This window comes from Rhipicephalus sanguineus, chromosome 6, assembly GCF_013339695.2.
Source record: "Rhipicephalus sanguineus isolate Rsan-2018 chromosome 6, BIME_Rsan_1.4, whole genome shotgun sequence".
Classification (NCBI taxonomy): Eukaryota; Metazoa; Arthropoda; class Arachnida; order Ixodida; family Ixodidae; genus Rhipicephalus; species Rhipicephalus sanguineus.
In genome coordinates, this window is record NC_051181.1 from 13,249,400 (window position 1) to 13,274,657 (window position 25,258).

The 25,258-nt window shown below is 46.7% G+C and overlaps 1 protein-coding gene across 4 annotated transcripts in view; it reads left to right on the forward strand.

The window, feature by feature from the left end:
* The first annotated feature begins 13,366 nt into the window (after window positions 1-13,366).
* LOC119395605 (UBX domain-containing protein 6) overlaps window positions 13,367-25,258 on the forward strand; it is a 407,364-nt gene continuing 395,472 nt past the window's right edge. Inside the window, exon 1 of one of the 4 annotated variants that reach the window (XM_037662583.2) lies at window positions 13,367-13,697. The gene's annotated coding sequence lies outside the window, so the exon portion shown is untranslated. The remainder of the gene's footprint in view (window positions 13,698-25,258) is intronic. The other 3 variants (XM_049416694.1, XM_037662581.2, XM_037662584.2) reach the window with 3 other exon arrangements.

A 25,258-nucleotide genomic window follows, 5' to 3' on the forward strand; every position in this document is an offset into this window, starting at 1 on the left:
ATATGCATGTCATGTATGACATGATTTACATGCCACGCTCATGGCGCACTCGCGGCCGTTTCGCTAGATTGATATACACCAAAATTGGTATTGTGCGATGTGACTTTATGAAGAACATGAATAACGGGTGGTAGCACGAAAACCATGACATCCATGACATGTATGTCATGATTTACATGCCACGCTCATGGTGCATTCGCGTCCGTTTCGCTTGCGTGATATACACCAAAATTGGTGTAACGCGACACGACTGTATGACGAACGTAAAGTGAGACGTGGTAACATGAAAATCATGGCATGCAAGTCATGTACGACCTGATTTACATGCCACGCTCATGATGCGCTAGCGGCAGTTTCAGTAGATTGATATACACCAAAATTAGTATTGCGCGATGTGACTGTATGAAGAATATGAATGATAGTTGGTAAGATGAAATCCATGACATGCATGTCATGTATGTCATGATTTACATGCCACGCTCATGGTGCGTTCGCGTCCGTTTCGCTTGCGTGATATGCACCAAAATTGGTGTTACGCGACACGACTGTACGACGACGGTAAATGAGACGTGGTAACATGAAAATCATGACATGCATGACATGCACGACATGATTTACATGTCATGCTCATGACGCACTCGTGCCGTTTCGCTTGCTTGACAAACCAAAATTGGTATTGCGCGACGTGACTGCATGATGAACGTAAATGAGAGGTGGTAACAGGAAATCATGACATGCAGGTTATGTATGTCATGATTTACATGCCGCGCTCATTCTGCATTCCCGGCCGTTTCGCTAGCTTGGTATACACCAAAATTGGTTTTGCGCGACGCCACTATATGACGAACGTAAATGAAAGGTGGTAACATGATAATCATGACATGCATGAAATGTACGACATGATTTACATGCCATGCTCATGGCGCACTCGTGGCCGTTTCGCTAGATTGATATGCACCAAAATTGGTATTGCGCGATGTGACTGTATGAAGAACATGAATAACAAGTGGTAACATGAAAACTATGACATGCATGCCATGTATGTCATGACTTACATGCCACGCTCATGGTGCACTCGCGGCCATTTCGCTCCTTTGATATACACCAAAATTGGTATTGCGCGATGTGACTGTATGACGAACATAAATGAGAGGTCTTAACATGTGAATCATGTTATGCATGTCATGTACGGTATGATTTACATGCCACTGTCATGGTGCGCTCCCGGCTGTTTTGTTAACGTGATATATACCAAAATTGGTATGGCATGACACGAGTGCGTGGTGAACATAAACGACAGGTCATGCATCTATGTACCAGAATATGCGTTTCATTGGCATGGTGTACACTAGACTGTGCATGCATGCGTGCATGGCAAACATGCGATATATGGTGGACTAGATGACATGGCATGAATGATTTCATTTGGCTCAAAGACAAACAAGGCGATGTATGCAGCTCTTTGCTGGCTGCTTCGCATTACATCGATTCCCACAGTGCGTTGGATCTGCCGATTTTTTACTCATGGTCACCACTGGTTTGCTAGCCATATGCACACCGCTTTATTCGACAATTCATTAGCCTCCACTAGCTCTTTATTAAGGACGGAGCACACCGGGAAGACGCAATGGAAACAAAAAAAAAGAAAGAAAAGGAGTAGAGATGGTCATAGCACCGCAATGCTGTTGGCTTATTTTTGCGTCTGAGGTAGCGTACAAGGCTCACCGTGCGCAAACATTTGGAAGAAAAGCAATGCGAGGTAAACTAACCTTATTCCACCAAGTTGTTTGCATAAAAGGCGTAATATAGAAAATCCTTTACAAATATCCATATTATCATGAAACAAAGTTACAAATGCTCCCATTCCTGCTGTACAAGCTGCCGAAACGGAAATACGGTAAGAAATTGACAAATAGAAGTTTAGTATCTCAATCACTTCAGAAAATTGTTCAAATGCAGAGATACCTAATTGTACCTAGCATATATATATATATATATATATATATATATATATATATATATATATATATATATATATATATATATATATTGTAGGCATTAATTGGACTTCATCTTCCTCATCTGTACATAACCATCATCAGTCATCGGCTCGGGCGTCTTCTTCGTCGGCGCCATCTTGCCTTTGGCGTAATAAAGCGTCGGCTTAACCACTTTATTTCAAGTGGTGGAGGTGCTGGGTAAGTTGGCACTGTGGGCTCATCTTGTGACATGGTGGTCTGCTGGCGTAAGCGGCGTCCCGAACGGAGCTCCAGGAGAGATCTTTAGAAGAAGAGAGGTCGAAGGGATCGTAAAGCTCCTCCACCATTTAATTTCCTGTGCTCATGAACTCATTTTAGGCTGGGACTTTCTCTCGTCAGCGTCTGCTTTAATTTCTTGCCGCCAACGTGTACTTCAGATGACCGAGACCGATCATTGCAGCGAGCGTATCGATGAGACACGACTGCGTTTTTCCACAGCTGCCGATTCCGTACTGCCTCCGGGTCAGGAGCAACTGATCCCGATCACGTCTACGCATATTGCCAATGGTGACGTGTTTATCACCCCTTACGGCCGCTGTCTAGCTCGTGGCATTGTGTTCCCATCCAGCCTGGTGCGATTCAAAGAAAGTGCTGCGGTAATCGTCGGCCTGAACACCACCACTGAGACTATTCTCCTACCTCAAGGTTCTGCGGTGACCTGTTATGTGGATACACAACCGGCATCTTTCGTACCTCTTGACGCCTTGCAAGCTCATCCTCCACAGGACAAGCGTATTTCTTCATCCACCTTTGCTTCCGGGATAAACCCCGACCTTCCTGCTCCTCAGCGTGAGGCGTTGCTGAAATTGCTAGCAAAACATCAGGCCTCCTTCGACGCCAATGCTTCGTCACTCGGACAGACCACAGTTGCGTCTCATCGTATCAACACTGATGGTCAGAATATCCCCTTCGGGCGCAAATTATGATGCACTGTCTGCAAATGCGTCAAATTCTCATGGCATGATTCCAAGGTATTCAGTAGTACATTCCAAGAAAGAAAATGGAGGAATGTGTTGTTTTGTGTGATTTTCAATAATTAATGTTAATTAGCATGTAATTAAATATCTAATTATCCTGCAATGAGTCAGCTTCAATCCTTGCATAAAAAGAATCAAATATTAGGTCCAAAATGCTTGCACAGGTTGTTTTTTTGGTTTTACTCGTTTCGAGCAAAGAAAAAAAAATACTCTTGACGTTGGTCCTGGAACGCGCACATCGAACGATCGTCGAACATGATAGTGTCTCCAGCACAATGATCCTCTGCAGCAATATGCAGCACAATAAAGTTAAATGACCGCTAATTGTCCACTCAGGAAGCCTGCACAAATGCGCATAATGCGTTTCAAGCCATTTGAAGAAACACTGGGTGCGTAACGCGCCTCCGAAGTTAATGTGTACAATTGTACACACCGCCGCTGAAGGGGATATTGTACGCCGTCGTCCCTATCGAGTCTCCTTGGCCGAACGCAAAATCATTGAGGAGAACGTGGCCGACATGCTCAAAAGAAACATCATACGACCCTCTGCCAGTTCTTGGTCATCACCCGTTGTGTTGGTACAAAAGAAGGATGGATCGGTACGATTTTGTGTTGATTACCGCGCGCTCAACAAGATCACCCGAAAGGATGTATATCCGGTGCCTCGTATAGATGATGCACTTGACTCTTTGCAAGGCGCGCAGTACTTCTCCACCCTTGACCTTCGTTCCGGATATTGGCAAATTCCAATGGACGAAGCGGACAAAGAGAAGACTGCCTTTTCTACGCCGGACGGTCTTTACGAGTTTAACGTATGCCCTTCGGCCTATGTAATGCCCCCGCCACATTTGAAAGGATGATCGACACTGTTCTTCGTGGCCTCAAGTGGAAAACTTGTCTATGCTATTTGGACGATATCGTCGTGTTTTCCTCCACTTTCGATGACCATCTGCAACGCCTCGACGAAGTGCTCACATGCCTCTCCAATGCTGGCCTTCAACTAAATACAAAGAAGTGCCACTTCGGTAGCACAACGATCAAAGTTCTCGGACATCTCGTTAACAAAGATGGCATCCAGCCCGATCCGGACAAAATTTCCGCAGTGCTCAACTTCCCGCGCCCACTTCGTGCAAAAGAACTGCGCAGCTTCCTTGGGCTCGCATCATACTTCCGACGCTTCATCCGGAACTTTGCCACCATTGCCTCGCCTCTCCACAAGCTCCTTGCTAGTACCGCTCCCTTTGATTGGAATCATCAGTGCGAAGCCGCATTCCAAGAACTCAAGCGCGCACTGACATCCCCACCGGTTCTTTGTTCTTTCAATGACGAGGCACCTACGGTACTGCACACTGACGCTAGTGGGCAGGGAATTGGTGCCGTACTGCTACAGCGTGACCGTGAATTTCGCGAGAAAGTTGTCGCGTATGCAAGCCGCACTCTCACCTCTGCAGAGAAGAAGTACTCGATAACCGAACAAGAGTGCTTGGCTGTTGTCTGGTCCATCCAAAAATTTCGTCCGTACCTCCATGGTCGACATTTCACTGTTGTGACAGACCACCATGCGCTATGCTGGCTGTCGACAATCAAAAACTTGTCGGGACGCCTTGGCCGCTGGATTATCCGATTACAAGCATATGACTTTGACGTCATTTACAAGACCGGAAAGAAGCATCAAGATGCCGATGCTCTATCACGATGTCCATTGCCGCCAACATCGGAGCACGTCACGTCACCTTGTCAGATTGGCCGCACTGAGGACACATCGTCGATTGCATCCATTTCTTCCCTGCCTTCAGCCAACCGCCCTTCAGTGCTTTCCACTCACCAGCGTGCTGATTCTTATTGCAGTGACATCATCAGTCGCCTAAGTGGTGCTTCGTCTTCTCCCAATGCCAGGCTACGAAAACAGCTCAAGCTATTCAAGTTTGAAGACGACGTACTCTATCGGTACATTTTTCACCCGGAAGGCCATCGATGGGTCCCCGTCGTACCGCGGGCTCTTCGCGGGGAAGTTCTTCGGGCTTCACACGACGACCCAACGTCAGGCCACTTTGGCTACCACAAAACCCACGAGCGCATCCGCAGCCGGTTCTTCTGGCCAGGTCTTTCCACGAGCGTAGCTAAATATATTGCCTCGTGCGCCCTTTGCCAACACCGCAAGCGGCCTACTACTGTCCCAGTCGGGACCCTACAACCACTTCCTTGCCCAGCACAGCCGTTCTCTGTCGTCGGAATTGACCTATTCGGGCCTCTCCCAACTACTCCAGACGGCAAGAGATGGATCGTCACCGCTGTTGATCACTTGACCCGGTACGCTGAGACGGCCTCGATCACTTCAGGAACTGCTTCCGAAGTAGCAACCTTCTTCTTGAAAGCTATCTACCTACGGCACGGAGCCCCTCACGTTCTTTTGAGCGACCGAGGCAAGGCGTTTCTCTCAAGCACGCTTAGTGAAGTTCTCCAAGCGTCAAACACAATACACAAGACAACGTCTAGCTACCACCCACAGACAAATGGTTTGACGGAGAGATTTCATCGCACGCTGTGCGACATGTTATCCATGTATATCCAACCTGACCATCGTAACTGGGATGCGGTTCTCCCATTTGTAACGTTTGCGTATAATACGTCAGTTCAACGGACCACAGGCTACTCTCCGTTTTTCTTAGTATACGGACGCCAGCCAACCTCATCACTCGACGTTTCTTTCTTCTCTGGACCCGTCAACTCTTCACCATTCATTTGCGACCAGTTTCTGTACCGGGTTGCCCAATGCCGTCGTCGCGCCCGTATAAACACCGAAGCTAGCCAAGAAGATCGCAAAAATCACTACGATGCCACTCACCGCGACGTTTTCTATCGCCCTGGCGACGCTGTACTCCTATGGACGCCTGCACGGACACCTGGCTTATGCGAAAAGCTTGAATCTCGCTATATTGGCCCCTATACAGTTATAGACCAGACCTCGCCGGTGAACTACCGTGTTACACCTGTTCATGCCTCCACTGACCAACGCTGCCGCGGCACAGAGGTTGTGCACGTTTCGCGTCTCAAACCCTTTCATCTGCGTTCCACAACGTAATTCGCGGCCAGGCTGGCCGCTTTCGTCAACGGGGAAATTAGTGTAGGCATTAATTGGACTTCATCTTCCTCATCTGTACATAACCATCATCAGTCATCGGCTCGGGCGTCGTCTTCGTCGGCGCCATCTTGCCTTTGGCGTAATAAAGCGTCGGCTTAACCGCTTTATTTCAATATATATATTATCGCATGTTGCATTGGATCGCTGAACGTCAGTATGAAACGTTCGCGCGAGATGCGTGCATTGCTTCAAGCCTTCACCATACGAAATGAAAACAGTTTCAAACAACTCATTCTCAACTTCAGATATTTTCACTGTTCTCGGAGGTTAGCCTTCGCCCGGTTCAGCTCCAGTTGAAAAAAACAATTGGAACCATTTGAAAATATCAATGGGTCCAAATGGTAATAGTGATTTCCAATTGGGCCAGATAGTATCCCAACAGGACCATTTGGAATTTACAATTGGCTCAAGAGGATAAGCTCACTTCCAATTGGGCCAAATGGGATCTCTAACTGGACCGTTTGGAACAACTGAAACTACCAATTGGTTCAAGTGGTAGCTCACTTGAACCATTTGAATCCCCGATAGGGCCATTTGGATCAACTGGAATTGCCAAATGGAAACACTCGTTTTCAGTTGGGCCAGGCGGTTCCATTGGAAATTTATGTCCACAATTCGATCAAGGAATTTGAGTTATCAAGTGCTTCGACTTCGTTTACTTGCGAAGTGTTGAAATAAGCGCTTATTTATATATACACTTGTTATGCCAAGCACCAATTGGTTGCATTAATTTAAATGGTGTGAAGAAAAGATGCACATTTTACAGCCGTGATATAAAGTACCCCGTATGAATGTATTGCAAAAAATATTTCTTCCTTTATTCGACGTTTCCCGTAGATCTGCGCACAACCGACACGAAATCTACTAGCCGTTTGGTCATACTGAGCCGTTGCGCAACTAGCTAATGTTTAAAGCATAGCGGTTAATTCCCTACGTTACCAACATCCGTTGTATCTACCCCGATCGGAGCGCGGTGAACTTGGCGCCGCCACGAACACCGTAGCCACGACTGTACCACGACGAACGCCGCATTGCCGGCATTTTTGTTGACAGCAGCATGGACAGCAGCTATAGTTGGTTGGTTGGTTGGACCTTCGCAACCTGGCGCAACCCACTGTGGGGGATCGGCCATGAAACGGGCGGCACCTTATTTTTGAGATACAATTGTTTTACATTTCAAATATGTTTGTAAAAAGGATATGTAGGGAAAAACTCACACTAATATTCAAGGCTAGAAAAACATTAGAAATATATATATATATATTTCTTTCTTTTTTTTTTTTTGAAGCCAGTATGAATGAAAAATAAAATGAAATTAAATAACCTAATAAGCAATTCGCTTTGTCTCCCGTAGAAAATCGCATACGGCTTCGAAAACGTTCCTGTGGCTGTGGCCCAATTCAATTGCCCCAAAGGAAAGAACCATCGGAAGGGATAAATTTAATCCCATCCTTCGGAGGGGTTCCTCTAGCAGTCTTTTTCTTTGATTTTTGTACAATCTGCATGTTATAAAGAAATGGTGCAGAGATTCACTCTCGTTGCAGTGGTGGCATAAATGTGTCTGAGACAGACCAGACCTGTGCAGGTAAAAGTTCAGTGGGGGAACTCGGCATCGTAGTCTGGTGATAGATATTTCTGCCCTTCTGCTGGAGCACCATCGATTTTTCCACGAAAAGTCAAGGTGAAGGAATTCGGATGTTGACAAAGGAGATTTACCAATGTCAACCGACGTGGCAAACTTTTCAAATCGCGCCGAAGAGACAAAGGACAACGTCGGTAAAATAGAAATTACGGGACCATCGCGTGATGCAACTGCAAGCGCGTCCGCACATTCATTGAGGGTTAAACCTTTGTGACCTGGTACCCACACCAAGCGAATAAAACGTAAATGTCTTGGGACAAGAGAATAAAATACTTCTAAGGTACATGACATGTTAGGTGCCGTCAATGAAGAACAAACAGACAGACAGTCTGTTAAAATAACTACTTCTGTTATAGATAAGGGTAATTTACGTAAAGCTAGGATGATTGCAAGTAATTCCGCTTGATAAATAGGTGTAAAATCAGGCAAACGAATTGAGAAAGACCAATCCAAAGATAATGATGTAATTCCCACTCCTACCTTTTCTTCACAAACTGAAGCATCAGTAGCTATTACGATGTTTGTATCTAATTTTGACAAATGGTCTTCCAAAATGGCCTTTATGTATCTATTAGGTAAGTCTTTGCATTTCTTAGGAAAGATGTCATCGAATTGTATTTTAATTGGGTGCACAGATCTGTTCGACACAAGTACTTCCCGAAGGTTCACTTGTAATGTTGCCAAGAGTTTTTGTGCGAAAATGACTTGTGGACACCGTAATATAGACCACTGATGGTTAAAAAATGACATCGGCTGATTAATAAAAGCATACTGCGACCTCCTCAGGGGTGATGCATATATCTTTAGGAAGGTACGTACTGTCAGGATGTGAAAGCGTGTAAGAAGAGAAGGCAGGCGCGCTTCTTTGTATAAAATATTATTCGCAACAAATTTAGGAAGCCCAAGACATAAACGTAGTGATTCGCGTTCTAGAAGAACTAATGGCCGAAGTTTGTAGGCAGGTGCCCCAGAAAACAAGACGCAGCCGAACTCCAATATCGGGCGAATATACATGCAATAAATCATAAGGAGCACATCACGTCGTAATCCTGTCCGCTTATTGCTGAGCCTACGAAGCATCCCTACCGCACGAGCTCCTTTAGCTGCCATAGCTTCGATATGCGGACCCCAATTAAGTTTTTCAGTATAAATAACCCCTAAATACTTAATCGATTCCACCTGCTGGATAACGTCTTGGCGATAAAGTAACGAAATTTGCACGGGAACGCTGAGCGGGAAAATTACAATTGCGCTTTTTCTAATGTTCAAGGACAGATTAATGCCTTCCAACCACGTTTCAAGAGTGTTCATATACATCTGTAAGTTTTGATACAATGTATGTATATCTGCAGCTGTAGCAAAAAATGCAATATCGTCGGCGTATACATATACCTGTACGCCCTGTTGAATAGGAATGGTACTTAATAAAATATTAAATAGTAATGGAGACAATACCGATCCTTGCGGAAGACCTCTAGTTTGTTTATAATTTAAAGAAGATATACCAGATTGAGAGCAATAAAACTTTCTGTCTTTCAAAAAGGAGTGTACCCATGCAACGAAGTAATGTGGTAGACCTACGTATGTAAGTGAATTTATTAATTTAACATGTTCTACACTGTCATAAGCTTTTGCAATATCCAGAGTAACTAAAGCGGCAAAGTATTTCTGATCACGGGCTAGTTGTATCCTGCTTTCTAAGTCAACATGGGCACACCAAATGGAACAACCCCGCCTGAATCCAATTTGGCATGGGCTCAAGATCATGTGTTCATTCAACCAATTATCTATCCGAATGTGCAATATTCGTTCGATTAATTTTACCAGATTAGAAGTGAGCGAAATAGGCCTGATGTTATCTAAAGTATATCCAGATCCTTGCTTTTTTAATAAAGGAATTATTTTCGCAATTCTCCAATCAGGTGGGATCCAAGCATTTCTAACAGAGTGGTTAACGATTTCAAGTAAATCTTGGGGCGAAACCTTATGTATGATTTTTATTACTGATGCAGTAATGCCATCAGGACCTGGCGCAGAATTAGGTAAGATTTGCACAACTTGTGCTAGTTCTGAAGCAGTGACCTCTTCAAAGTCATCACTTTTGACAGGGGACCGTGAGAGGTATGAACAAGCAGTCGTGAAGCGATTTTCAAGTCCTTTAGCAATATTTTCAAGAAAACTAGCCAATTCATTTGGCGTTGAAACTACCGATTCGATGTTTATGGGGGAAGGAATTAGCTATAGTCTCATCTCAGTAGCAGTATTCTCGTATCTTTTCTTCACGTTTGCCGATACATAATGCTGAATAATAACGCACTCTATAATATGAATGTTACATAAAACTTAAGCTGCATTTTTTATTTACACATAAGAGCATTACAGGCTGTGGTCAAATATTATTATGACCCGTAGTTTTGGTAGTTTCGCACATTGCGGTTAGTCGTGGTGCTCTCTTTCCATGTGTGCGTGCGGCGTGTTCCATAGTGCAGCGTGTTTGCTAGAGGAACCTTGGTGACATTAAGATGAGACATTTATTTTTGGTCGCTTTTATCTGTGGAAAGTGCTACATTCAACATCAACACCTTCGAGCGGTTTTTGGTGTTGTATAGGTTGTGCCATGCGGTGATCGCTTCGTCAGCATCGATCGAGGGTCACCGATTTCCTCAGCTCTGATTCTTCCATGAAAGTATTGCACTTACATATTTGGAGTTTAAGCGAACGTTTGTCCTGAGTATTTGTGTTCTTTATTATGAGCATGGTGTCATTGGACCTTGCTGCAGTATCAGATGGAATGCGCGAAGTACACTACGTGCCGGTTGTTGTGAGCATCCTTGTGCCCGTGCCTTATGGTGCACATGTGTCAAATGTAGAAAGCGCTAGCGATTATGTGCAAGTGAATTCATTTGACGTCTAGTCAGAGTAGTATTGAATGAAAAATCGGTTGCCGTAAGGGTCGAATTTCGCCTCCATTGAATTATGCGACCGCTGCGGGCAGGATCGAACCCCTTTCTTTTGGGTCAGCTTGCCGAGCACGGACCGCCGCGACGGCGAACGTTAATAACCGTTACATAGCTCTACTACAGCATAAACTGCGAGTGCTTGTCAGACTGGGCTAATTGAGGGCTGCTTTAACGTTGTACTGCTAAACGCGAATGAGCTCATGCTACGCATGTTATTTGGTAAAACTATATACATTCGCTGTAATTGCGTAGGTTTGATGACTCATTATTGCCTTCATTTCTTTCAGGTGGTGTACAAGGATACGCGCAAGCACACTGCTCATCTAAGGATATCTTCCAATTATAAGAACACCTGCTGCAAGTGTTCAAATAAATTCTGAGTTTGCCCACCATGCTGCCTTGGCTGTGTGCAGTTGGCTGGGCTAGCAGGTCCTCAGCCAATCAAAGTAGGAACCAACTATGTTACATGCGATAACAGCCAGGTGAGATCCGTGCAAGTTCTGGCCAAATTGAATTCTACTGTAGAAATTGAATTCTACTTTGTGTTTAATCCTGGAATTTTACCTTGGTATGGCTCACCACCAAGGTGTCTATCTTGAGCACAGACGGGTGTTTGTCTTAACTGCGCCACTTGAACTAATTGGAATACAACCAATTGGCCCAAATGGTTATGTGCTGACTGCACCATTTGACCCAAGTGGAGTACAACCAATTGGCCCAATTGGAATACAGCCAATTGGCCCAACTGGTTATGTGCTACTGTACCATTTGACCCAATTGGCATACAACCAATTGGCCCAATTGTGTACTAATTCACAAATGGAACCAATTGGAACCAGGTGGAAATTTTCCAATTGGTTCCAATTGTTTTTTTTTTAACTGGGCTAGCTAGCTAGAGACTCTACAGAAATATGTGGGCGAGTAGTTACATAAAATACAACTGTTTCCGCGGCAGTTGAGTGCGCGCCAACAGGGCACCCGACCGCAATTTCCCGCTTTTTCCTGATGACCTCAACATAGCGTCCACCACAATTTCGTGCTGAAGCTCTGGAGTACTTAAATAGCGAGTCTGCTCATCTCTGCGGGTATAAAGCAAGCCTCTTTTGTCCCGCAGACGCGTGCAATCAGCTGCTCTGAACTGAGAATCACGTTTGTTTTCAGGCGATCGCTCGTAACGTGAAGTGAGACATACACGATGTTGCACTGTTATCGTTTCATTTTCTTTGGTTTGTCTTTTTTTAAGGCTAAAGCCTTAGATGCCTCATCAAACACGAAAACTGACCGTCGGCGTCCTGCGTAGCCAACACGAGTGATGCACAAAATCATCACGCGATGACGTCGACAGAACTTGTGACGTCACTATGACGTCATTCAACGAGACGTCATATGATGACGCCATCACATGACATGGTCGCTTTGCATTGCCTCCGTGATCGGGGACCGATCACGAAGGCAATGTAAAAGCACGTGACGTGTAGAAAGCTTGCAATGCCTTCGATCCTGTCGGCAGTCTGAAACCACGTTATGTGCAGAAAGCTTTCGGAGAGGGGCGAGGGAGGATCAGTGCATCGACTGACGAAAAAGATGGCTTTCGTTTTCGAGTCATCTCAGGTGAATGCATAAGGGACCATGTTTCTTTTTTCATGTAATTTTTTCGCATATATTTTACGTCCTATGCGGTCAGTTCTTCAAAACGTATGGGTATATAAAAGTTTAACATGTTGACATCGATATTGGTGACCACCACGTTTTTTATAACCGGACGGAAATAAATCGTCAGAATTATTTCTGGCTACAGAAAGCGTGTTTGCGGTCCACACACCATATTATTATTGTTAGTCGTTACGCAAATGACAAGCATGTCAAGTTAGTGATGCCATGACCTATCGGTCGTGTTGGGCATACGTACATTCGTGCCTCTCCGTGCCAATTTTCGTGTATACCAAGTGAACGAGACGCGAGTTACGCGAGTAATTTTTTACTTTTGGTACCGCGGCCACGCCGACTGACACATTCGGCTTCGCATGAAATGGCTTGAAACAGCAGAGCGCAGGAGGCAGCCTTGTAAAACAAATCGATTGCACGAAATAAAAGATGAAGGGTGCAAACGGTTCTCCTGGTTATCTCCAGTTTATTCTCTCGTGCAGCAACTTTACGTTCGTCATTCCACACGAAAGTAAGTTAAGCGCCTTTTCTCACGATGAAGTGCGCGCAGGATGCGTTCCTCAAACAGCCGCGGAAGTGTGGACCAATGCGGTGACAAACCAGCTGAAAGGATATATACAAAATCCCCGTTTCACAACACGCAAACTAACAAACGCGTTCTCTGGCTGTGTGATGAGTCGCTGCAGTATTATGTTGCAGTGACGCAGTATTAAATATTGCCCAAATTTCCGCAATTTTAGCTAATAGCGGCCAAAATATCACGGGCGTAGCAGACGCTCGCCGCTTTGACGCGGCTTCCGCCATGGAGAAAGCCCACGGGTCCGGCACGGCAGCGCCTCGGCGTGGAAGTTCACCGCAAAAGGCCCTGGCTCCTCCCATGTATTCGCGCGGCGCTTCGGACACTCCCCCTATTCTAGGTCACTCTAATAAAGCTAGCAGCTGTTTCCCAAGGTCGCCAGCGGCTTCGAGCGCAAGGGGCGCTCATGTGCGTTTCCTCGTGTGCCGTCCGTCACGCCAAAGTTCCGTAAATGTTTTGGTTTTCCAGTAGCCAGAAAGAAGAAGTCGAATCGCCTTTCTGGTCGACCAGCAGCCTGTTGACGGGACCGTTAGTAGAAGCTTACGAGCAGCTCGATACGTGGTGCCTCGGTAGCGACCACTTCGAGAGGAGCGTCGCCCAGACGTTGCTCGTCGTATTCGCCATCAACGTCGTGCTAATCCTCTGTGTGTGGCGCAGGTGCGGCGACCAGATCGCTGACCAGTTTCTCAACCTCGGTGAGTTCGCTGATTGCTATGACACCCACGGGCCGATTGCCTTGCTCATAGGCCGGCTGCATCCCTCCTCGGTTGAAGCTACTAGTGAGCGCAGGTAGATCGTACGGTGGCGTCCTTGTTTAAAGCACCTGCAATGTGCTGAGCTGCGGCGTGTGGGTGGGCGGGGTCTGTACAGTACGCCGCATTGTATCGACTGGCGAGACATATAGCTTCGTGAGCAGCCGAAGGCAGGTTTTTCAATGCCAAGTATTCGTTTGCGAACGAAATGACAGTGAGCCCATGGAATGTATATGGGACTGCAATTGTGCTGTTTTAACACAGATGTGAAGAACGTAAAGTGGACGAAAAGACAGCTTGCCGCCGGCAGGGACCGAACCTGCAACATTCGGATAACTCGCCCGCTCGTCCATTTTATCGGGTATTCATGTGCATGCAAACCTTGGGGCATTTGGGGAAGGCAGAGACTGCTGGGCCGCGCGGTGCACGAGCCGCTCCCACACAGAAGCGACTCCTGCACCGCACGGAAGTGACGTCATGCGTTTTCCGGTTAGGCGCGTCGTTTGAATATGCCGTGAATTCGCCGAGTCGGCAAGCGAGTATGCCTCCCCATCGGACTCCCGTCAGCCGGACTTGCTGCTGCTGCGCTGCTGGTGGTCCTGTCTACAGGCCCTTTGATATTGGATGTTTGATGATCAGATGCAGCTGGCTGCATCAGTTTCTCTGGCATCCGCGTCAGGAACGTTGATTTGCACGGCTTATCAAGGCTCGGATGACAGGACGTGGTCTCAGAACTGAGTCACTGGGCGCCTAGATTTCGCGAACGGCTCGTGGTGATGTACTATATCGCGATGGAAAGAGACGCGAACTGCGTAAAGCGTGGCTTTCGGCACAGTCGAACTTCAGCATGCTTTGAATATCGCTGGGCGAATCTGTGCTTTCGGCCGGCGTAACTGTAGCGCTAGAATATTGCTCCGGCTGGCTCTATCGCATTGCGTGTGTGTCCCGAGTACAAGACATGACTGGTAGATGATAACCATAACAAATAATGATGGACAAGTTTCCTGCCATCATTTTTTTTAGCAGATAGCAGTCACTGTTTTCTCTTCGCTTCTTGTAGCCACGCCGAATATGCAACACGAAATCTTATGTCGCTCAGTGTACCGTTGGTACCGTCACCGCCTCACGAAGTAATCGGCAGACTAAGTCGCTTCAAAATACTGAAGTGTCGCCGTGATGCTCTAGGCTACCTGTACTCTAGGCGATCAGCACTTGATAAACGATGCCCAATGGCAACAGCCCAGTGGCGTAGCCAGGAATTTTGTTCGGGGGGAGCCCACGTTGCAGCGCGACCTCCTCATTGAATGTTTCGAACGACTAAGTATATGAATAGCATGTATTACCAGAGACAATTTGTATTATATGCTGCAAATCGCTTCTTGAATGCTGCGCACTATCAAGAACAAGTAAGAAATGTGTTTTTCGTAAAAATATTATGTTGGCATGCCCGCAAAATCTTTCCAGGAATACCTGTGTTCAATCTTTTCAATTTTTTTTTATTTTTTTTGTGTGTAAGAGGTACGACAAATATCACGGAAACTTTGGAACTGCCTCAGTTTTAAACTGAAGAAGCGCCTGATAACAAAAAAATAAAGCCCACAAAATAACCAGGACGAGATCCAATATTTTATTGCAGGTTGTTTACGCGAAATGTTCATCTTTTTGCACAAATGATGCGGCCAGGGAAAAACAAGAATGGGGAAGTACACCTCGAATACGGGCAAAACATAAGTCACTGGAAACAGTGCGCAGTATGCTTGCAGAAAACATCACAAATGTACCTTTAAATATGCAATCAAAATGCGGAACTAACCAATGATCACTATACATAATGCCTAAAATAATGCAAAAGAATATGCTGCACAATCACTGAAACTGATATGTCCTTGGCCAAGCTGCTGTCTTAGACACACCATGTGGACAGAACCACAGGCGGAGAGTTTTCATTTTACCGGAGGGGGCGGGGGCCCGACTTGCTCTTCCACGTTTCTCTCTCACTCTCCCTACAAATATATATATATATATATATATATATATATATATATATATATATATATATATATATATAGAGAGAGAGAGAGAGAGAGAGAGAGAGAGACAGAGAGAGAGAGAGAGAGAGAGAGAGGAGTCCAACTTCCAAATTAAAGAATTCTCTTAGGTCCCCGCGACATCATAATGAAGATCTGTAAGTGGAAGACCCTAGATTTATTTTTCAATTTACACAAACACATCGATCCACCTCGTAACTCTTGGCTCGAAGCGAAAAAGGTCGCGTCGTTGACTGCGTCGCGTAAAATCGATTCACGCAATACGTGGGGTTAGACTTTACTTTGTTAAAACATGCGCCACACAGGAGACAGTAGGCTAACGCTATGACGGGAAGCTTTAATTATATGCCAGTGAGTTCAATTCAAGATGGCCGAAAGTAATTCTGAGATGGTAGCAAATACCATTTGCTATCACTACACCTTGTGCGAAGCTGCGGTTATGAATCTGGACGAGTAATGGAGTTGCTCGTTGGTGGCCGAACTTTTAGTAAAACCCTTTACTGATAAATCAAAACTGCGTACAATCTTTTCTCGGCACTTTTATAAGCAGGCATGTCGAAGGGTACCAATATGTAGGCAACCAAAAAATTACCCGTTTTTTTTAGGGGCGTAGCTCCTCTTAGTCTAACCTTGTCACGTCTCCGTTGTCCGGCGTAAACGGCAGTATCTCTGTCCGGCCTAAACGGCAGATGGCGCTGTCTCATAGAAGTACATACAAACTGCAGTTCAGGGACGATATTCTAGATGGCGCTGTACACAACCTGTGTCGTCATCGCCATTTCTCGTCTCATTTCCTAGATGGCGTTGGTCCAATAGAATTGTGTGCAATATGGTGCTTGTGTGAATCGACACTAGATGGCGCTAGGAGTTCCGCTTCTCTCCGATTGGCTGCTGCGCGGGCTGCGTGGAGATGCGCGGGGAGCGAGCGCCTCTCCCATTCTCCTGGATCGTCGCCGTACGTGTCGGATCGTTCGTGGAGCATGAACGATGCGCAGTGGCGGGCGCTCGCTTGGCGGATGCCAGGCGCATCCCGAGACGGTGCGCGCCAAGGACGCCGCTGCGAAACGGGCTCAACGAGAAGCCGATCCCGAGATCATGATTGCTTCAGGAGCTTCGCCCAAGCTCTTCATCATTCACCCGTGGATATGCTGTAATTTTTTTTTATTGGCGAGTAAGCTTGTGCGAAAGCGTTCACTGACTGACTGTGTCGGGATTGCTTTGTATTCTCAGTATCATTTTTGTGTTCTCAAAACCATTCACTACGGGGTTCAAGACAATTAGAGCGCAGCTCTTAGGCGTCCGTTCCTGCGTTGAGCGGCATCGCCGTTGGCGTCGGCGGCGTAACCGATAGCGCGAACGACGACGAAAGAGAGCGAACGCGGAGTTTGTCGATATCACGGGATACTGGCCTCTAACCTCGCTTCCTCTGTCGCGCGCGCTGGCCCCTCGGTCGGAGCTCGTGCGCATGCAGGGCTGGCACGTGCACTGCGGCTGGCTTCGCTTGTAACGGGGCTGTGGGCGTTTCACTTGGTTCGTGACAGCGGCAATGCATAGAGTCTATAGTGTGCGTCGAGTGCTGGCAGTTTCTGTGGCAATATGTAACGAATGTTACATTGCTACAACTGCGGATAGTCAAAACTTCAAACAAAGCTGGCGTTGCCCGAACACGAGGCTGCGCTCAGCGAATTAGGCAGTATCGTAATCGCCGGTGAATTTTTTAATTTGTCGTAGCTTAAGTCGTCGCTTCAGTTGTTCATCAGCACAACATATTCTGCACGTAAAAATCTGTTTGAGGGGTATTTTTCCATTGAATGTTGGACTTGTCACTGGCCCATGTGCCGAACTTTAAATGGCTGAAATGAAAAATAAGCGGGCATAAACAGCCTCCTGTGAAATAGCTGCCAGACAGGACGACCCGGGGACCTAAGCCAAGCTCTTAAAAAATACCCTGGGCCGGCGCCAGGGGGGGCTCAGCCCCCCCATGAGGCAGTCCGGGGGGGGGTCCAAGCCCCCCAGCCCCCCCGTAATCTTTGCCTATGGACAAAACTATGAAGGAAGAGCGCAGAAATAATGAAAGAAACTATTTCAAAACTGTTTTAAAAGTGCGAACCACTATTGTGCACTCAATATAAAAGGAGGGTTGTCGCTTGTAGTTCAGAAAGCAATGAAGAACAAAAACGACAAATGAAAGTAACAAACAATGCCGCTAGTACAACTTCCCAGTAGCTGAATTTGTTTGGTAACGCCGCATATGCCAACCTCTCAGTGAACAACGTGAAGCTGCCGATTGACTTTTAATGTCCACCTGATGCCCGTATTCGTATGTTTATAACACTGCTAAAAGGTACAAAATCCTTACGGCTTTAAAAGGTGGGAACAATAATATTGCTCCAGAATTACGGGCTCATTGACCTGAACACTGGAACAGCAGTGTCTTTTCCTTTCGTTTGCGCTGATGTTTGTCCTTCTCGGTATCAAAGGACAAAGTTTACCCGGCGAGGAAGCTTAGCGAAGCGGTCAATGACTTCCGACACGCTGATGACATTTCTGTGGGTGTACAGAAGTGCCAGGCCAACCATGCGTTCATCAGACATCGTGGAGCGTAAGTAGTTCTTAAGTAACCTCATGCTTGAAAACGTTCTCTCCGCGCTGGCAGTGGTCACTGGAAGGGTGACTAGAATCTGGAGTAGCTTGTACACATTCGGATAGAACCTGCTGTCGCAATGAAAGAGGGCATCGGTTCCTGTGCTGGGCGCTGGTTTACTGCTTTGTTCGCCCACTTTGTCCACCATAGTCGCAGTTCTCCCAAAGCAGCCCTGGTTTCGACGTCATGCGCAAAAACGGTCAGGAGATTTTGTGCTCCTTTCTCCCGATCATCTCGCATTGGTGGTATTGCGGATGGTACAATTAATGAAAAGTCCTTTAGAAGTGCCCTGTGCTTTTCGAACCGTTGGTTTAACTGGGCTAGTACGTGGTCCATGAACGGAATGAACAGGGTTCTGCGAAAATATTCTTCCGTGCTTTCGAATGCATTGCTCCCAAGTTTTTGCTTCCGGACACCGGCTCGACGGCTGGTGATCTCCACATTCAGTTTTTCTGCCAGTGCCTGCACTTGTGCAAATATTTTTGAGAAACAAGCATTCGCGTTCTTGCGGTCATTTTCAATTGACTGCTGTACCGCTTCTATGTCGTCAATGGCAGCGCTGATGTCGATACTCCTCGTCTGCAGCTTCTTGGACAGTGGCAAAATAAGTGCTAACACGTGCTCCGCCATATGCAGGCTTACAAGGAACGCTGGTGACAAGAGTGCTAAGGTTGAGCGTTGGGCTAGTTGGTGCAGCATAATCCAAAGGTTTCACAGCGCATACAACGAGGACGAGCAAAGAAGAGACACACACAGCGCTGTGTGTGTCTCTTCTTTGCTCGTCCTCGTTGTATGCGCTGTGAAACCTTTGGACAAGAGTGCTAACATTAGACTGTTTTCCTGCACTGGACTTTCGCCATTTCCCTTAAACTTAATCTCCTCTAGCGCTGCGATCAACGACTCAAAGAGGCTCACAAATGAAAGCACTGAATCGTGCTTCTCGACCCAGCGCGTTTCACATAGTCTCAAAAGGCGCTGCCTTGTAGACTCACGACAGCTCGAACTTATCATTTTTTCGCAAAACGTGTGAGCGGCTAGAAGATTTACGGAAAAAGACTGACGTCGCCTTTAGAGTCCGAAAACAGTTTAGAATGTCTGTGATGGAGCATGCCGCACACAGAACTAGATTAAGGGAGTGACTGGCGCAGTGAGTGTAGAGAGCGGCTGGATATTTCTCACGAACAGCAGCTTGAACACTATTCGTTTTGCCGGCCATCGAACTTGCACCATCGTAGCACACCGTTGCACCATCGTTACAAAGGGGACGCTCATAGCATCCATCAATTTATGGCTTGAAGTACTTTAAGCTTCTCTAAAGTTTCGCTTCGGAAGGGGCTAGACGTGTTCCGACCACTTGTTCCGCCGAAACTCCAACTGTTCTGAATAGCTTGGCGACTTATTCAATGTTGCAGTACCCCCAATTCAGCTCGTAAAGACTGTTTTGGAACAGCGAAGAGAGGCGGATACGCGACTATTCGTGCAATAAAACATATTTATTGAGGCATTTTCCACTGTTCTTGGTGAGTGTGTGCAATGAAAACAATTGCTATAAAACATTTTACATTGTCTACCTGATCATTAATAACGCATCGGATTGACGCGTGTAGACAAGGGTGACTAAAAGAAAGGGTCGGTGGCGTCCGGTATCATATTAGTTGACAATGAAAAGGTGCAAGACTCACTAATGATTGGTTCCTGTAAGAATTCTGTCGTGTTACCACCTTCAATAAACCTTTTAATCCTTTTAATTCATATAAGGGTACGTAAAGCTGTCTACAAACACCGCTTTCACGGTTTTCGCCCAAGATTTACCACACTTTTGCCTTTGAAACGAGCGGACAGGAATGGAACGATATCATGAGCGTTTCATTCATTCACCCTTGCGCCACATTTTGCGGCTGTTCGGAGAAGCAGAACCAAGCACTCCCATGGTGAAGCGGGTGATACGACTGGCATTGAGAAACGTCAGTATAATTTCAGAGTCTTGGATGGTACTGTATTTTGCGAGGCTATGCGTGAGTCAGGGCCGTACCCAGGAATTTTTTTCGGGGGGGGGGTTTGCGTGTAGAACGGCTGCCATTTTTTAAGATTTATACTGGCTTATTTTTGTGAATAAATCAAGTACATCGCTTACTTGTAATAATTCGATGGTACTTTTCAATTATTTGTACCCAAATAAAGAAATTGGTATGTCAACCTCAAATTCTGGTTAAAGCAAGAAATAAGTTTGGACAATAGCACCACCAAAGCCGGGGACACCGCGACCAACGGCTCCTGATGAAGTAACACAATGTAACCACGGTACAAAAACGGTATGTATGTGTTACAAGCTGCCACTCTAGCGTCGCCAGCGCGAAGTCGGCGACGGGAATGGCAGCAGGTTAGGTCGTTCCGTACGTAAGCAGAGACAGTGAAGAGATCAGAGACGTGTGTGGGGAAAAACAAAACTCTAGTGATATTGCAGCACGAGGAATCTAGTACAACACGTAATACCAACTAACAAAATACATATAAAATCAATAAATCAGCTTACAAGAGAGAAGTATTACAAACTACACAAAACTAACCAACAATAAAACTACAGATGAGAAAGTCCGAAGGTATAAACAGGTGAAGGGATACCTGTGATGACCAGCAGCGTTGAGTCCACGACGATCGGATGCAAGAAGTCAGAGAGAGTTCTGGCACAACTGCGATGTCGGCGGTGTTGCAGCGCTGGTGTTTCCGGTAGGCTAGTGCTTGAAGCCGATCTCGGGCAGGTTGAACTTACTCGAGATTCAAGTACCGATGCCTACGTTACAGACGTTAATTTCGCGTCACAACTAGACGAATAGCTAAGTTTAGGTGGCCAGCCGATACGGAGCCACAACCACTTAAGGGATACTTCTTGATCTCCTTCTACACCATGTTGGTCAGCAACTAGACTGCTTAGCAAGGCGAAATCCTGCGCTTAAATCGACCTCCGTGTCCCCTCATTCTCGTCCTGGGGGAAAAGAGACCTCTACATGGGTCCAATCATGCACGTTTCATTGTTAGAAACCCTAAAAATATATTGACCGCGTCCCTTTTTAATTAGGAGAGGGTCCTCAACTGAGCGAGAGTGACAACCTGTTGGGGTTCTCTCATACGGCTTGTCCACAAGCAGTTTTGCCCGTGGGAATGGTCAGTTTCCTTGGTTTCAGCCGGTGCGTCTTGCAGTCTACAGCTGGTTCGGGGTGCATCGCGGCCTTTGACGACCCTGCCGACGCCGCCGTAGATACAAAGGATCAAACATCGGCGACTAACGTTTGAAGAAGAACACCCCATTCAGTACTTCCCTGCACTAAAGACCAGTCTTTTCATGAGCGAACGGTTCCACCGGTCAGCGGGGGAGTGCGGCGCCCGTTAATTTGCCGTTACGCCGGGTCGCAAAAATGGCAGTCCGTGACAGTATGTATGCAAGCAAACAAACAAGTCGCCCGACATTCCGATCTTCTTGTTACCGTTCGCACATTCTGCTTGCTGGATAGTTTCCTCGTAATTGCGAAAGAATAGAAGGGTTGAAGCTTGGGCTAGCTGGGTTTAGCTTTTAATCGACTCTTGAAACATAGAGGGAAGTTTAAACGAGGAAGTTTTTCCTTCTCGGCAACTTGCAAAATTCTGTGAGGACTTGTTCTGGGGTCACTTGAAGTTCTCGATGGATGCTGAGCAGTGCTAGTCCGGTCAATCTGTCGTTGTTCATATGATTTCGAAGGTAGCTCTTCAGCCTTCTCAGTGTGGAAAAAGTCCGTTCCGGGGTCGACGTCGACACGGGTAAAGTCGCCAGGATAGAAAGTAGGCTGTGGATGTTCGGAAAAAAGTCGCGGTTGCACATCTCTAAGGCCTGTAAAGCACAAGCTGGGCGATTCTTTTCTTCGATCTGGCAGCATTTGTTCACCCACAGTGTGAACTCTGCTTCGATGACATTAGCGGAAGGAATGTCGCCAAGGTAAAACTGCACTGCATCATCAATATCAGAAAGGCTAGCCGATGCGCAGAATTTCGGCAGCAGCATGTTAAGGCCAACCACGACCTTCTTATGGGCATCGAACCGGTCTCTTAATTGATTTTCGAAGTCAGCCAGCAAAGGCAAATACACATTCCTCCGGTAGTACTCTTCGGGAGTAGCAGAAGGTACGTTGCTTCTTTGCATCTGCCTTCCAGTGATGCGTGGTAGGGCCATCTCAACATTTGTGATCTTCAGCAAAGAGAGCGACTTCAGAAAAATCTTATTAAATTCCGTTTCCGCACTAGCCCTTTTTGTGGAAAGAACGTCTATAACATTCTTTACGTGGTCGCACGCTTGAGCCAAGTCACAGTCAATTTTTTGAAGAAACTTGCAAAGTGGCAGTGTCAAAGAGAAGAGGTCGCTACAGATCTGAAGCGAAACGACAAACTCGGGCTTCGTAATGGCATTGAGCAGTTGAGAAGCTTTTGATGAAGTATCAGATGACGCGGCCTCTTCTTCCAAATATTCGAGGAATTGTACAATAGGCACGTACAGTTCAAGGAAACGCTGAAGTGCATCGTGACTCTCTACCCACCTTGTTTGGCAAAAGGAGAGAACTGATTTTCTTTTTTCTTGTGTTAAATCTTCTACTTTGTCTCGCAGTTGGTTCGTCCTCTGTGGCGAAGCTCTCACAAACGTACAGGTTGAGGATACAGTTCCCAAACAGTTGCGGATGCTGGGGAGTTTGCATGCGTGAAGCAGAGCAAGGTTCAACGAGTGGGCGCTACAATGCACGTACAACGCTTTGGGCGCTGTTTGACGAATGAAGGCTTGAACACCGTTAAGGTGGCCGCTCATTGATGCCGCGCCGTCGTATCCTTGCCCGCAAAGTAGGTTCAGGTCAAAGCCATGACCTCTAAGGCTGTTCAGGATTGTGCTCGCCAGCGCCTTGCCAGTGAGATCGTACACGGGAACGAAATCTACAAAATCTTCTTTAAGTATGGGCACTCCCGACGTGTCGTGTCCAACGTACCTTACACGTAGGGAAATGTGGGCGGTGCGAGATATATCAGTGGCCTCGTCAGCTAGAACTGAAAAACACGAACCTGAGTTGACGTTTTCAACTATCTTTCTTTGTATGATTTTACCACAGAGGGTGATCAACTCATTTTGAATTTTTGGGCTCGTGTACAGCGCATTCGCCGGAGATGTTTCCATGTGAGCTCTCAAGGCGGCATCTCCACATTTTGCTCTCATCCTAAGCAGTGCGCGGAAATTTCCATCATTTTTCAATGGCAGCACTTCAGACATATTTATCGGACCAGAGTCGTCTGTGCCGCGAAGCGGTACTTCTTGCCTGCCACAGAAAAGGATTGTTTCTATTATTGGCAGCAAGTTCTTGCGGTTTTCTTCCGCCTGCTTTTTAAGACCGTGGTCAAGTTGTGTTAAGATGTCATGCTGTGAGCGGGACCGGACTGCTAAAAAGTTCTCCGATAGCGTTGTTGACATGGCGTGATAACTGCTGGATGCGTGGCTCTTAAAGGCGTCCATGGCTTTCTTGTAATTGGTGAACTCCTTAGTTACAAAACAGCCCAAGCGCTGGTGCTCCCCTTTTCCTGCACACTCGCTTGCGAAGACTACGCAATATTTGCATAATGCTCCTTGAAGCTTCTCTGAATAAACAAGCCATGGGTAACGATCTACCCAGTGAGGTTGGAACTTCAGATTCCTTTTCCCTGTGGCTGGATAATCATAGTTAGCCGGAGGGGTCCACGGATTGAGCAGCAGCTTCTCCGTCGTCTCTGGATCATTTACATTATTGCTTTTCGAGACAAACAGTCCCAAGTCCAAAATATTCGCACTCGTCGCACAGAGGGGAGGCGAACCAGAATGTGTAGGTGCCATGCCACTCACCTTCCTTGGGCATTGCCCAGTGGTAAAGGCGTCACTTTGCCCAGCGTTGACTGTAGAACAAAGGTCACTTGGAGTTGCACTGCGGCCACCATCATTTTCCGCCGGCGCATGGGTGTCCTGCTTGTGTTCGTTCTCAGGTGATTCACATAAACCGGTGCATTCTCCTGAGTCGCTACAGAAGTTCCGACGCGCTTGGCTTTCCACCAGTGCTGAGGAGGGCGAAGTTTTATCCTTCGAAGGAGGCGGTTCTTCTCCGTCCGCTTCATCGGTTCGAACTTTCTTGAAGTAAGACGCAAGACTCCTTTGCTTCGTTGTTGCAGAGTGTCTTTTCATTTTGCTGCCGCAATCCTGTGCACGCACAGAGAAGTGGCCAGTGGCTCCAAAAAGACGTTTGCGACTGCTTCGACTGCCTGGCGTGAACGGCGGGCGATGTTTTCTTCCTCTCTTATCCACTTTACAGTGGCTAGAATGTAGAAGTGTGATGAACGCGCCGGCTCCCGCGTGGCGCATGTGTTTTCTGAACGCCGCTACAGCTGGTGTGCATGCAGGACCATTATTGTACTCCCGCTGCAGCAAACTGGATTAACGCTACTTAAAGACCTTTTCACAGAAGACTCCATGGGCACTCCATACTCCCCTTAATATACGTGAACCCCCCAAGAATGCACTGCCGAGACATTTGCACTCCCGTGGTACAGTCCAGAAAGCAGGTGTTGCTCCGTTCCTGTGAAAAAGTCACCTTTTCACAGACGGCTCCCTGGGCGCCTGCATAATTCTCTCTGGGCTGCGCTAATTAAATAGCCGTGACCCCCCAAAAATGCACTTTGTAGGCTGTGACGTCAGCCTCTGTACTCCCGCGCGCAGCCCAGCTTGGCGGCGTTTTTTCTCTCCTGTGAAAGTTGACCGCTGGTGCCGGATTGTGTGCCGGCTG